The sequence below is a fragment of the Vicugna pacos genome, unplaced genomic scaffold (genome assembly GCF_048564905.1).
Source record: "Vicugna pacos unplaced genomic scaffold, VicPac4 scaffold_20, whole genome shotgun sequence".
NCBI classification, from domain to species: Eukaryota; Metazoa; Chordata; class Mammalia; order Artiodactyla; family Camelidae; genus Vicugna; species Vicugna pacos.
Genome location: NW_027328741.1, coordinates 90,384,515 through 90,397,023, shown reverse-complemented (window position 1 = coordinate 90,397,023; position 12,509 = coordinate 90,384,515). Strand labels below are relative to the sequence as shown.

The window sequence follows — 12,509 nt, the reverse complement described above, 5'->3', positions numbered from 1 at the left end:
ACTTCCCTCCGTTGGTACTGTGCATACAGATCTGAACCAAAGGAAAGAGGGAAGAAGAAAGGCCCATGGGACGCTAGTGGGTAGAATCACATTTACCTTAGGAACCTCTCGTCGGATGCAGCCCCTCCCCCAACACTGACAAGATGCAGCAGCCTTTGGGGATGTCAGTTACCTGTTGGATTCCAGGTGGAATGTTGTTGTGTACCGCGAGGCTTGTTGTGGCTGGTGGATCCTAGGTAACCGGGCAGAGTTCTGTGGGTGGATCAGTGTGATGGAGGGGCTGCCTCCCTCTGTGGAGCTTGGCTTATGTCTTTGTTCCGGGAAGCTGTGTAAGTTCGAGATACTGCTGCTGCCCAATGGCCTGTGTCACGGGTCATTTTCCAGAACCTTTAAGAGCAGACAGTGGAAGAAATGCCTGTCATCAGCTCACTGGTGATTCTCCGAGGTACTTTCAGAATTGCCCAATCCTTTTGAATTTGACTTTATAGGAGACACGAAGTGAATCTGGCCGAAAAGCTGGCTGCACGGATTGAGGAGAGATGCGATCTCATTGATGTGATTTGTTGTGCTACAATGAATAATACTGGCATGGAGACAGCTGTAGAGAATACCAAGCTTGGAAGACATTCATGGACATATTGAGCCTCGTTGATACTGTCATTAACATGTGGAATGTGAACGTGCACTTGAGGAAGGTACTTAATTCTCTGCTCCAAGTACGTGTCCAAGATTTCTTCCATCCAAAACATAAGAGAAGATAGAAATGATAGAAGCTCTCATGTTCTTCGAAGATGTCTTGAAATTCCAAACGTTCCACGGGGCATTTACAAACCACTCAGACGACCAAGCACCAAGCCCTGCTAAGCCTTTTCCCAGGGTTGTTCCTTGCTCTCAAGCACTTGCTTTTCCCTCCCCTTCACTCAGTTATACATTTCAGAGAATCAGCCCTTGAACTGCATTGAAGCCAGTAGGAGCACAGGAAGACCCTCCTAGATTCAGAGTTCCTCCACCTTCACTTTCTGTGTACAACAGTGAACTCCTCCATGGTCAACTACTCTCGACCAAAATAGGTTGGTTTGAATTCTTTGCTCACACTGTGAAATGATGACCTTCCCCCAGATTCAGATCATGCTGGGGTTATATCTACTTTGGTGTGAAGGGTGTTTGTAAGTGAGTGGATTCTTTGCCTGAATTTGAATATTTATTTATCCTCAGTTTTTCAAAACAGTATTTGTAACTGTTATAATTCTGTTATTGAAATGAAGTGTAATTGTTGGCATAGATATGTAGTGACACATTTTTTGTGGACCATTTTTCCCTTCAGGCATTTACCGGGTGCAAATATGTGGTTGCCATATTTGTCAGGTTTAATTGTGTTTCTCAACATAATTGGATGATTAAACATTCTCATCTTTCATAGAAGAGCACATGATTCTCAATAGCCTAGCAAAACTTTTGCAGTGTTCTCATATCTATAATGTCTCTAAGTGCTATTGAAACCAAGCCTATATAAAAATACATTGTTTCGGTTTCTTTGTGCTTTCCTAAATAGTAATGTTGCCCCTTGAATCGCCAACATTGACCAGTATGTGCCATTATTAGGAAAGGGCACCACATGAACAATGGAAACCCATGGTTGTGGTTGTTAATGATTCTAAGAATTATTTCATTGTTTTTCTTAGTGTTGGAAGCACCAAGAGAAAAGTGTTGACCTGCCTCCTTCATGACTTTTGGCTGGTAATTTATATTTTCTGTGTATTTTTCTTATTTGGGTATTTCAAGCTAATACCTAAATATGGCAACTCTGTCTTGTAGTTAGATTTAGTATATTTCTAAAATATCTTTATTTTGATACACTTCCCATAATATGTAATTCAATTCTGTTAACTATTTGAAAGTCTGCAATGGAGGTACGTACACATTGTCAGACTTGGAATCTTCGAACACATCCTTCCACCATTGATATAGAGAAAAATAGCTAAACAAGGATCAAGTGTCTGTGAGTTATGTCTAAATTGTGTTAATTTATCCATGCCAAACTGGCAGAGTACCAGTGCAAACTTCGCTCACTCTCTCCCATGTATACAGCAAGATAAACTTCCACTCTCCTGGCCCTTGGCTCAGGATCCCTGCTGAATAATGGCCAAACATCTCTTACTTCAAAAGTCAGAAAGAATTCTCACATAACCTGGAAAGAGTAGAAGGCAAAGTAGAGAATGGAAATCAGTACAGGTCCTGACCTTTGGTGAAGGAGCAGTAAAGGGGAAACTGTGTTTTACTGGGATGCACACTCTAAAGTGGACAGGTCATTTAAGATGGAAGACGATGCGCTGAGGGTTAAAAGAGTGCATAGTGGACGTTTGATTGACATAACTAAAAGCAATAATCACAAAATTTCTCTGCAATTGATTCCCAGACCAAGACTGCATCTGCCAGTTTTGAGCTAGGAGTGCCTGTGGAATCTGTGTTAGGGGTGTGGCTGATGTCACAAATTTATTCCCAGGGGTTTGGAGATTGTTTTGGGCTGTGGTTGGTACTATCTAGAGAACAGATCTGCCTGGGTCCTCTCTTAATATTAAATCTGCTGGCATATGTGTTGTGGATTAGCTTAGTAACCCAGGGCCTTAGTCACAGCATTTTCACATCCACAGTATAATTGCTCATTTTCTCCATAAAGGAGAAATGGTCTCAATCAGAGCCATCTTTATCTGGTTTCTAGAATCCAGGGCAATTTAGTGTTGAAATAAGATTCTATAGCCAAAAGATCTGCAACTTTCATAGGCAGGATTGAAATTTCTTATTGTCCAGTGCAGAGGTTTTTGAAATGCTCCATGCTTGCCTTTGAGTTCCCATGCCTTATTGACAAGAGTTCTTGGAGCAGAGGTCTGATGAAAAATAGGAGAATTTGAAGCTTTTCCATCAACCTTGCCTACCACATGCTAATGCAACTATAGTTGTGGTGCTGACCCAGTACTACACTTAGGACCCAATTGTGGCACTGCAGGATTGTTTCAGCAGTTTCTAATGTGTGACATCATTAAATTTGTTTCCACTTTTGTCTTTGTTTGCAGAGAACCTGAGGGAACCCATTATAAAATTTTGACTTTTCCGTGGCAACAGTGAGGACGAATGCACTTTCATGAGTGTGTATTGGAACAATTCCCTCTCCACATATCCAGCCTGCAGCCCAGAAACCATTTGGAAACCTCTATTCCAGCAAAAATTAGTAGTCCCAGCACTGTCAGAGCTATGATAAACATTTAACCAAAATGACACTCTGCTAACTTTACTAGAATAGGTTATATTCACCACAACAAAAACCGCAGTAGCAATCATAGATATAACAGGCAACAGACACAGAAGGAATGCATGGCATCATTACATACCAAAAACAATCCTCACAGCATTAAAACTAAATGTGCACAGAAATGATTTCACTTACAAAAGCCGTTCAAGTCTATAATAGATAACTGATAATCCTTAACCCATAGCGATAGAGAGATATAATAAAGTTAAAAGAACTATTCCAAATTTTCAAAAGACAGGAGTCTCCTGAAAGAACATCCAATATATTAGACCCCCAAAATTTACTAGAACATGACTTGAAAAGGGAGGACATAAAACACTGAAGGAAATCTTGAGTCTATGAATACAAATGCAGGCTAGTATAAATGGAAAGCGAAACACTTTAGATGAGCCAAATATAATCAGAAAACTCAATGGTGAGAATAGCTAAGCTAAAGACAGTCCAAATCGGACTAGATAATGCACAGGAACAAATAAATGACTTAGAAAACAGGATAATCACAATCACTCAGTCAGAACACGACATAGAAAAGCTAGTGAAAAGCAATGCAAGCAATTCAACTGAAACCTGGGATAAGAGAAAACATACCAGTGTATGACTCATAGGGATCCCACATGGAAAAGAATAAAGACAAATGATTTGAAAAGGTATTTGAAGAAATCAGACTGAAATTTTCTTAAACCAAAGATAGAACCGGCTATCTCAACACAGCAAGCACAGAGCGTCCAAGCATAATGAACCCCAGTAGGCCTAGAACAATATGTATTCTAATTTAAATGGCCAAAATTGATAATAAGGAAATGATTCTAAATGCACCAAAATAGAAACAAGTGCATTGCAAGAGAACTTTTTAATGTCTTCAGCTGATTTCTCAACAGATAGATTGGTATTTTTTTCTTCCCTCTTTCCTTTTGTGTTGATCTCTATTCCAAGAACTGATGAAAGGCAGATTCCTTCAGTCTAAACAAGATGAATGGGCAGAGATTCTAAAAGTGTTCAAGTTCTTGGAAGAGGTCATCAGAATCAACACATCTCAAGGGTCTTTTTCAGAGAATACAAGAGACCATGCACCAAGCCCTGTTTATCCTTTTCCCAGGAGTGGGCCAATGTATTAAGACTTGCTGTTCCTTCACACTCAACCAGCCATGCAGGTATAACCTCAGTCTGCTACTGCAGGAGAATTAGAGCCAGGTCCAATTTTACAAATACTGTAGGGAGAACCTAAGCCTGCTACTGCAGGAGAGACAGCACTGTGTCCCATTTCACCAATCTTTCAAGGAGACCCTAAGCCTACTCCTGCTGGAGACTCAGAGCCGAATCACATTCCACCAGCTGTGTAGGAAGACCATCATGCCTTCACTTGCAATGGATCCAGGAATGTGTCCAATTACACTAGCCTTGTAGGGAGACCTTGAGCCTGTTCCTGCAGGAGAAACAGATCTCTGTCGTATTCCACCATCCCTCCAGGAAGATGCAGGGCCTCCTCCTGCAGGAGACTCAGGAATTGGTCCAATTTCACCAGTCCTGCAGGAAGACTCTGAGCCAATTCCTGCAGGAGACCCAGGACTGGGTCCCATTCCATCAATCATGCACTAAGACCTTGAAGTGGGTCCAATTCCACTAGCCTTGCTGGGTGACCCACAAGCCTGATCCTGCAGGAAAATTAGAGATATGTCATATTCCAGAAGCCCTGCAGGAAGACTGAAAGCCTGCTTCTGCAGGAGACCCAGGAAAAGGTCCAAATACGCCAGCCTTGCTGGGAGAGCACAAACCTGATCCTGCAGGTGATACACAGTGAGGTACAATTCCAACAGCCCTGCAGGGATATCCTGAGGCCACTTCGGCAGGAAACACATGACTAGGTCACATTCCAATACCCCAGAAGGGAGACCGTGAGCCTGCTACTCCAGGAAACCCAGAATTTCGTCCCATTCCACCAAACATGCAGTCAAACACTAAGACTGCATCTGCAGAAAACACAGTGCGGGTCACATAACACCAGCCCTGTAGTGAGACTACAAACCTGCTCCTGGGGGAGACCAAGCCATTCACAGAGAATATGAGCCAGCTCCTGCAGAAGAACAAGAGTTGTGTGACATTCTACCAGCTCTGCAGGTAATCCATAGGCTTGCTCCTGCAGGAGACAGACATCCCAGTCCAATTCCATCAGCCTCTCCAGGGAGAACCCCAGCCTCCTCCTGCAGGAGAGCCAGAACTAGATCCCATTCCACCAACCCTGCATGGAAACACTGAGCTTGCTCCTGCAGCATACCCACAGCCAAGTCATATTCCACAAACCCTGCAGGGAGACACTGAGCCTGCAGTTGTAAGAGACCTAGGACTGGGACCAATTCCAACAGCTCTCCAGGGAATCCCTCACCTGCTCCCATAGGAGACTAAGAGCCATCATTTCTGGTGGGGTCCCTGAGCCTGCATCTGCAAAAGAACCACAGGGTGGAGTCACATTCCACCAGCCCTGCAAAGAGAACAGAACCTGCTACTGCAGGAGACATAGGACTAGGTCCCATCCCACCAACCTTGCAGGGATACCCTGAGCCTTGGACCAAGGAATGGGACAAATTCTGCTAACCTTCTAGGGAGACCATGAGCTTCTCCTACAAGAGAACCAGAGATGGGTCATATTACAGTATTCTTCCAGGAAGAACCAAGGCCTGCTCCTGCAGGAGATGCAAGAACAGGCCCAATTCCACCAGCCTGAAGGCAGAGTCCAAATCTGTTCTGGCAGGTGACCTAGAGAAGGGGCCCATTCCACCAGCCCTGCAGGGAGACTCTGAGCCTACTACTACAGGAGACCCAGGAATGGGTCCCACTAAACCAACCCTGAAGGGAGACACAGAATCTACACTTGCAGGAACCACAGAGCCAGGACACATTTCATCAGCCCTGTAGTGACCCCTGAGCTGGGTCCAATTACACTATCCTTACAAGGAGACTCTGTGCCTACTCCTGAAGCAGAACCAGTGATGGGTCATGTTCCAACAGCCCTGCAGGAAGACCTGGAGCTGCTTCTGCAGAAGACTCAGGACAGGGTCTGATTCCACCATCCCAGAAGTGAGAAAACTAGCCTGCTCCTGCAAGTGACCAAGGTCTGAGTCATATTCAACTAGCCATGCAGGAAGGACATAAGCCTGCTGTTGCAGGAAACTCAGAACCATGTGCCATTCCAGCAACACTGCAAGGAGACTCTGAGCCTGCCCCTGCAGGAAACAGAAACCCAGTCACATTCCACAAGCCCTACAGGGATACCAAAGCCTGTACATGCAGGAGACCCAGGCCTGGGACCAATTCTACCAACCCTGTGGAAAGACCCTGAATCAGCTCTAGCATTAGACTAAGAGCCATGTCACATTCCACCAGCCCTACAGGTAATTTATCAGCCTGCAACCTACACCTTCAAAAGACCCAAGAATTGGACCAATTCCAATGGCACTGCAGGGAGACCATGAGACATGTCCAATTCCACTAGCCCTTCAGGAAGGCCCCAAGCCTACTCCTGCAGGAGAACCTGAGATTGGTCATGTTGCAACATGAGCCTGCTCCTCCAGGAGACCCAGGACTATGTCCCATCCACCAGCCCTGAGACTGTCCCTTCAGGAGAACCACAACTGGGTCACATTTCACTAGCAATGCAGGGAGACTTAGAGCCTACACCTTCAAGACACCCAAGAATTGGAACAATTCCAGCAGCACTGCAGTGACACCATTAGCCAGGTCCAATTCCACTAGCCCTGCATGTAGACCCCGAGCATGCTCCTGTAAGAGACCCAGCAATGGGTCTCATTCCACAAGGCTTGCAGGGAGAAATTCTGCCTGTTTCTGCAAGAGACCAACAGCTGAGTCACATTTCACCAGCCCTGAAGGGAGACCCCAGTCCTGCACCTGCAAAGGAACTAAGACTGGAACAAAATCGACTAGCCCTGTAGGGGGACCCTGAGCCTGCTTCTGAAAGAGAATCAGAGATGGGTCATATTCCAACAACCCAGCAGGGACAGTCCAAGCCTGCTCCTGCAGGAGTTATAGAGCAGGGTGAAATTGAAAAACCTTGCAGGGACACCCTGAATCTGCTGCTGCAGGAGAAAAATGATGGGGTCTCATTCCACAAGCATTACAAGGATACCCTGAGCCTGGTCTTGCATGAGATCCTGATCTGGCTCCTGCAGGAGACCCAGGACTGGGTCCCATTCTAACAACCCTGCTGGGGAACCCGAGCCTGCACCTGCAAAACACACAGGACCGTGTCACATCCCACCAGCTTTGCAGACTGTAAGACTAGCCCTACAGGAGACCTAGAACCAGGTTACATTACCAGTCCTGCAGGGAGACCCTGAGCCTGATTTTGTAGCTCCCCCTGCACCTACACACATACTTCTATGAGACCCAGATCCAATTCAGGCATCACCACCCCTACGGGCTGAGATGTCTCTGCAACCACCAACACTGTCATCTAATTCTAAGAATCAACCCACTCTCAGACCCGAACTTTACTTCCCTTCTCCTGGCATCATTTTTGTTTCTTTTTTCTGTCATTTCCTTGTTTTCTTTCATGTCATTTAGAGTACCATCTATTTTTATGTTTTAAGTTTACCATAATAAAATTTAGATGTTTTTCCATTTTAAATTGTGCAATTCAGGAGCATTAAGTGCATTCACAATGCTGTGTAACCATCGTCACTGTCTAGTTTCAGACTGTTTCTTTCCTCAAAATAAAACCCCGTATCCAAAGCACACATTCTCTTTTCTCCCTCCCCCAACCCCTGACAAGCCCTAATCCTCTTTCTCTCTGTGTGTCTTTCCCTACACTGGATTTTCCCTATCAATGAAATCATACAAAAGGTGGCTGTTTGTGTCTGCTCTCATATTTTAACAAGGGATTGGTGTTTTTTTTTTTACTTGAAGTAGCATTTTGGTTATTTCAAAGGGAAATCCAGGTGGATTAAATATGAGATATACAAAATGAATATTTTTAGAAACTATGTGCATAATCTCGAGATAGGCACTGCTATTCTATGTGTGAAACCAGAGCCAGGAGGGAGATGCTTAGCTCTTCCTGTGGCAAAACATAACCTAACAAAATAAAAAAAAATAATAATCAAAATCCATGAAAGACAAACCACAACATGGAAATATCATTTTTCATAACCTAAAGTCAGAGAAAGGTTTCACATTCCTGTGGTCCAAAAATATCTTGAAACACTGTGTTCTAAACAGAAACAGAACAAACACATGCAATTCCAACAAGAGGCAATGCAGGTGGCCAGTGTATATTAGAGATGCTCGACCTCTCAAGTGAGAATGCAAGATGTTCACACTTCGGAGACAGCATTGGTCAACATCACACTGGCAGGCCTTTAGCCTGGTGACAACCAGCTCTAGTGACAACATGAGGAGACAGAGGCCACAGTAGATCCCCTGTAGGGAAGAGTGAGCAGACTCTCCTCTCTGGGAGAACAGTATGCAGGATGCATCACAGTTCCACAAGTGCACCACTTTTCGAGCAGTGCTAATGCTTACCGTTGATCATACTAAAATTCTTGCACAATTTTTCAAAGATGTCTTTTCAAGGATGTTCATCACAGTCCTGTTTAAACTACTAGGGAAATGGAAGCAACACTAATGTTCATGGAGAGGGGGTGGGATTCATCAGTTCTGGTTCAGATGGAGGAATGATTGTTGTGCAGCTGGAAAAATGAGTGCTAGGTCTTTACCTGATGTCAAGGAAGCCCTCAGTTTGGATGCCTGTTAATCCATCATCTACATCCAAGATGCCATCTCTATGACCACATATGTGTCAAATCATCATAGATGTAAATGAATCTTGTGGTGTGTGAGAGACAGAGGCAGAGAGAATGAGAGAGATAGAGACTGAGAGTTGTTCACCAAACCATTAATGACGGTCACTTCTGGGAGTGGGATTTGCAAATCTCTGCACTTTTCCTTTAGGCAACATTTCAAGCGTTTATAATGTATCTATATTGCTTTACTAATTCTAAGGTATTAAAAGCATATGTTACTTGAGATTCATTCATATTTCATCTATAGAATAAAGTTTATTATTTTTATTTTAAAATATTTGTTACAAGTACAATCAGCATTTATGAGAGTAAAATGATAAATTCTAAAGAATTAAGAATCAGATAAAGAACAAAACCTTTTGGTGACTCAGACACAGGCCAGCTATTTGGCAGTAAATGGCAGGGTGGGACAGGTTTCTCCAGAAGGTTGTGTATGTTCTGAATCAGCATCCAATAGAGGCAAGGAAAAATTACAAGACATGTACGCTGAAAACTACAACAGCTTGTTAAGAGTAATTAAGAAAGACCTAGCCCTATTTTAAAATTTGAAGGAGCCAAAATGGCAGAGTAGACAGACTCACAGCTTGACCTCTCCCACAAATACGCAAAGAATTACATCTACAAAAACATTGAATTGCACAGAAACCTCCTGAACTCTGGTAGAGTGTCTTTTATTTTGAAATACAGGAAGATTCTCACAAAATATGGTAAGGAATAAAAAGAGAAAAGAAAAATTCAGTGCAGAACTGATCCTGCAGGGAAAGAGTAGCATAGGAAGAAAGGCACACTCACACTGGGACACAACCTCTCTAGCTGGGAGATCAGCTAGGAAAGAAGCAGAGCTTCCAAGGTTTGGAGGAGACAGTGGCAACTGCATGGCAGGCAGAACTGGAGAAAACTGACACAGAGGTTCCCTGTGATGACCAGCCCTAGACATGAGCTAGAAGGGATGAGCCAGAACTGGCTACTGGAGTCAGTGAAGAGCCCAGGCAGAGGGCTGGGTCACACTGCAGACAGGCAGCCTCAGGAAACTAGAGGGCAGTGTGAGCTCTGGCTGTGTGTGTGTGTGTGGAACAGAACAGACTGAAACTCTCATAAAAAAGCACCAATGTTGGTATTATGGGGGAGGAATGAAACACAGCTGTGCCAAAGTCACTTTCTCCACTTGGCTCCATTGTTGGTGTGTTCTCATGAGAAGAGAAATGGGGCTTGGTGATAGCCAACACTGCTGCACAAAGGCAGAGCTGAATGTTGACTCCATACCCTGTGCCATTGCAACTTCACAGGCAGGACTGAGATTTGTTTACAGCCCCAGGCAGAGAGGGTGGATTTGCTGTATCTGGTCACTTTGTGGATCCACACCTCTGAGACTTACAGGCAGTGAGTGGAGTTCTGACTCAAGAAGGGTGGCCAGTGAGGGTATTTACAACAGGGTAGTGTATGGTTCCATATGTGGGTGCGGGATTGGGGTTTGAGGTGAACCTGTAGTGGACCACAAATTCATGTGTGTGACTGCACACTTGCTAAGGCAGGTCCAAGGGACTGACACTGCTGGATCTGCACTGATGTTTCCTGGGGCTCAGAACCTGAGGGGCACCAGAGTAGGTGGCTGACATTCCCATAGCTAAGGCAGGGATAAAGCCAACATCAACAAATAGTACTTTGTAAGTCTGCATAACAAGTGACAGGCAACACCACAGAGAGAACTCCCCAGTGAACATCTTCTGCCTATTCTTCTTCACAACTGAATTGCTCCAACCCTGCCTACTACATATCACAGCTCAGAAACGGGTCTAAAAGAAATACATAGAGCCAGAGAAATATAAGTAAAATAAAGAAGCCGAGGAACCACTTTCAATTAAAAGAACAAGAGAAATCCCCTGAAAGAACAATCAGTAAAATAGACTTTGATAGTCTACTAGATTTCAAAAAGGAAATGATCAACTCACTGAAAGAACTAAAAGAGACTATCAATAGAGACAGAAAACTTTAAAAAGAAAATTTAAACTATAAAGAAGAGCTAGTTAAAAATAGAAAATTCAACTACAGGCAATCAAAAGAAGACTAGATAATGCAGAGGAATGAATAAATGACTTAGGAGACAAGATAAAAGAAATAACCCAAAAAGAACAGCAGACAGAAAAGTCAATAAAAACCAATTAAAGCAAGATAATATAAAGTGTGCCAGCCTATGCATAATGGTGAGTCCCAGAAGGAGAAGAAAGAGAAAGTGGGATTGAAAAGATAGTTAAAGAAATCATGACTGAAAACTTTCCAAACCTTAAGAAGGAAAGAATTATCCAAGTACAGGAGGCACAGAGGGTCCCAAACAAGGAGAAACCAAACAGACCTACACCAAGACATACTATAGTTAAAATGGTTAAAGTAAAATAAAATATTCTAAAGGCAGTGAGAGAAAAACAAAGTGTTTGTTACAAGGGAGTCCCATAAGCATTCAGCTGATTTCACTACCTAAAATCTTCTGGCCAGAAGGGAGTGGCAAGATGTATTCAAAGTCCTGAATAAGAAAAAGGCTGCAAACTAGGATATTCTATCTAGAAAGACTATCCTTTAGAACAGAAAGAGAGAAAGATTTTCACAGACAAGCAAAAACTAAAAGAATTCAGCAGTACTAAATCTATGCTAAAAAACAATTTGAAAGTTCTAATCTAAATAAAAAGTAAACAGGAAGCTATAGAAATTAAGAAACCATAATTGGAAATGCGATAAATACAGTGAGTTGCAAGGGAAAACATGAGGATATAAATAAGTCAGTAAGTCAATAAAGAAAACAAGAAGGCAAACAAGAAAGAGAGAATAGCAAAATCATGAAAGGTGGAAGAGGAGAGCAAGAGAATATATATATTTTCTCTTTTTTTTCTTTTTTCTCTTTGTCTTCTTTCTTTTTAGGATGCACTTGAGCCCACATGACTATCAACTAAAACCAAACAGATGAAGTAAGGGGTTACCATACTTGAATGACAAGGTAACCACAAATCAGAAGTATATATTAGAGTCATAAAACCCAAAAAGAAACCAAGCTAATAGAAAAGGAATTTATCAAACCACAAAAATAAAAATAATTAAAAGAAAGAAACAAATAATTACCAAAATCAACTGGAAAACAAATTTCAAAATGGCAATAAACCCACATCTATAAAATAGCTACTATAAATGTCAATGGACTAAATGTTCCAATCAAAAGAAAAAGAGTGAAGGAGGAGGAAAGGTGGTGGAGTAAAAAGGATGCTCAGAGCTCACCCTCTCCCACAAATTCACCAAGAGTGACATCAACAGACACACCCACCACCCAGAACACCTGCTGAACTTTGACAGAATATTGACTTCTTCAAAAGATAAAATTTTCCACAAATCTGGTGGGAGAACAG

At 42.9% G+C, this 12,509-nt stretch overlaps 1 protein-coding gene across 1 annotated transcript in view; it reads right to left on the bottom strand.

Moving 5' to 3' along the window:
• Window positions 1-217: 217 nt before the first annotated feature.
• Window positions 218-12,509, bottom strand: part of LOC140693666 (uncharacterized) — a 51,843-nt gene continuing 39,551 nt past the window's right edge. The window contains exon 15 of the mRNA XM_072957377.1: window positions 218-387. The gene's annotated coding sequence lies outside the window, so the exon portion shown is untranslated. The remainder of the gene's footprint in view (window positions 388-12,509) is intronic.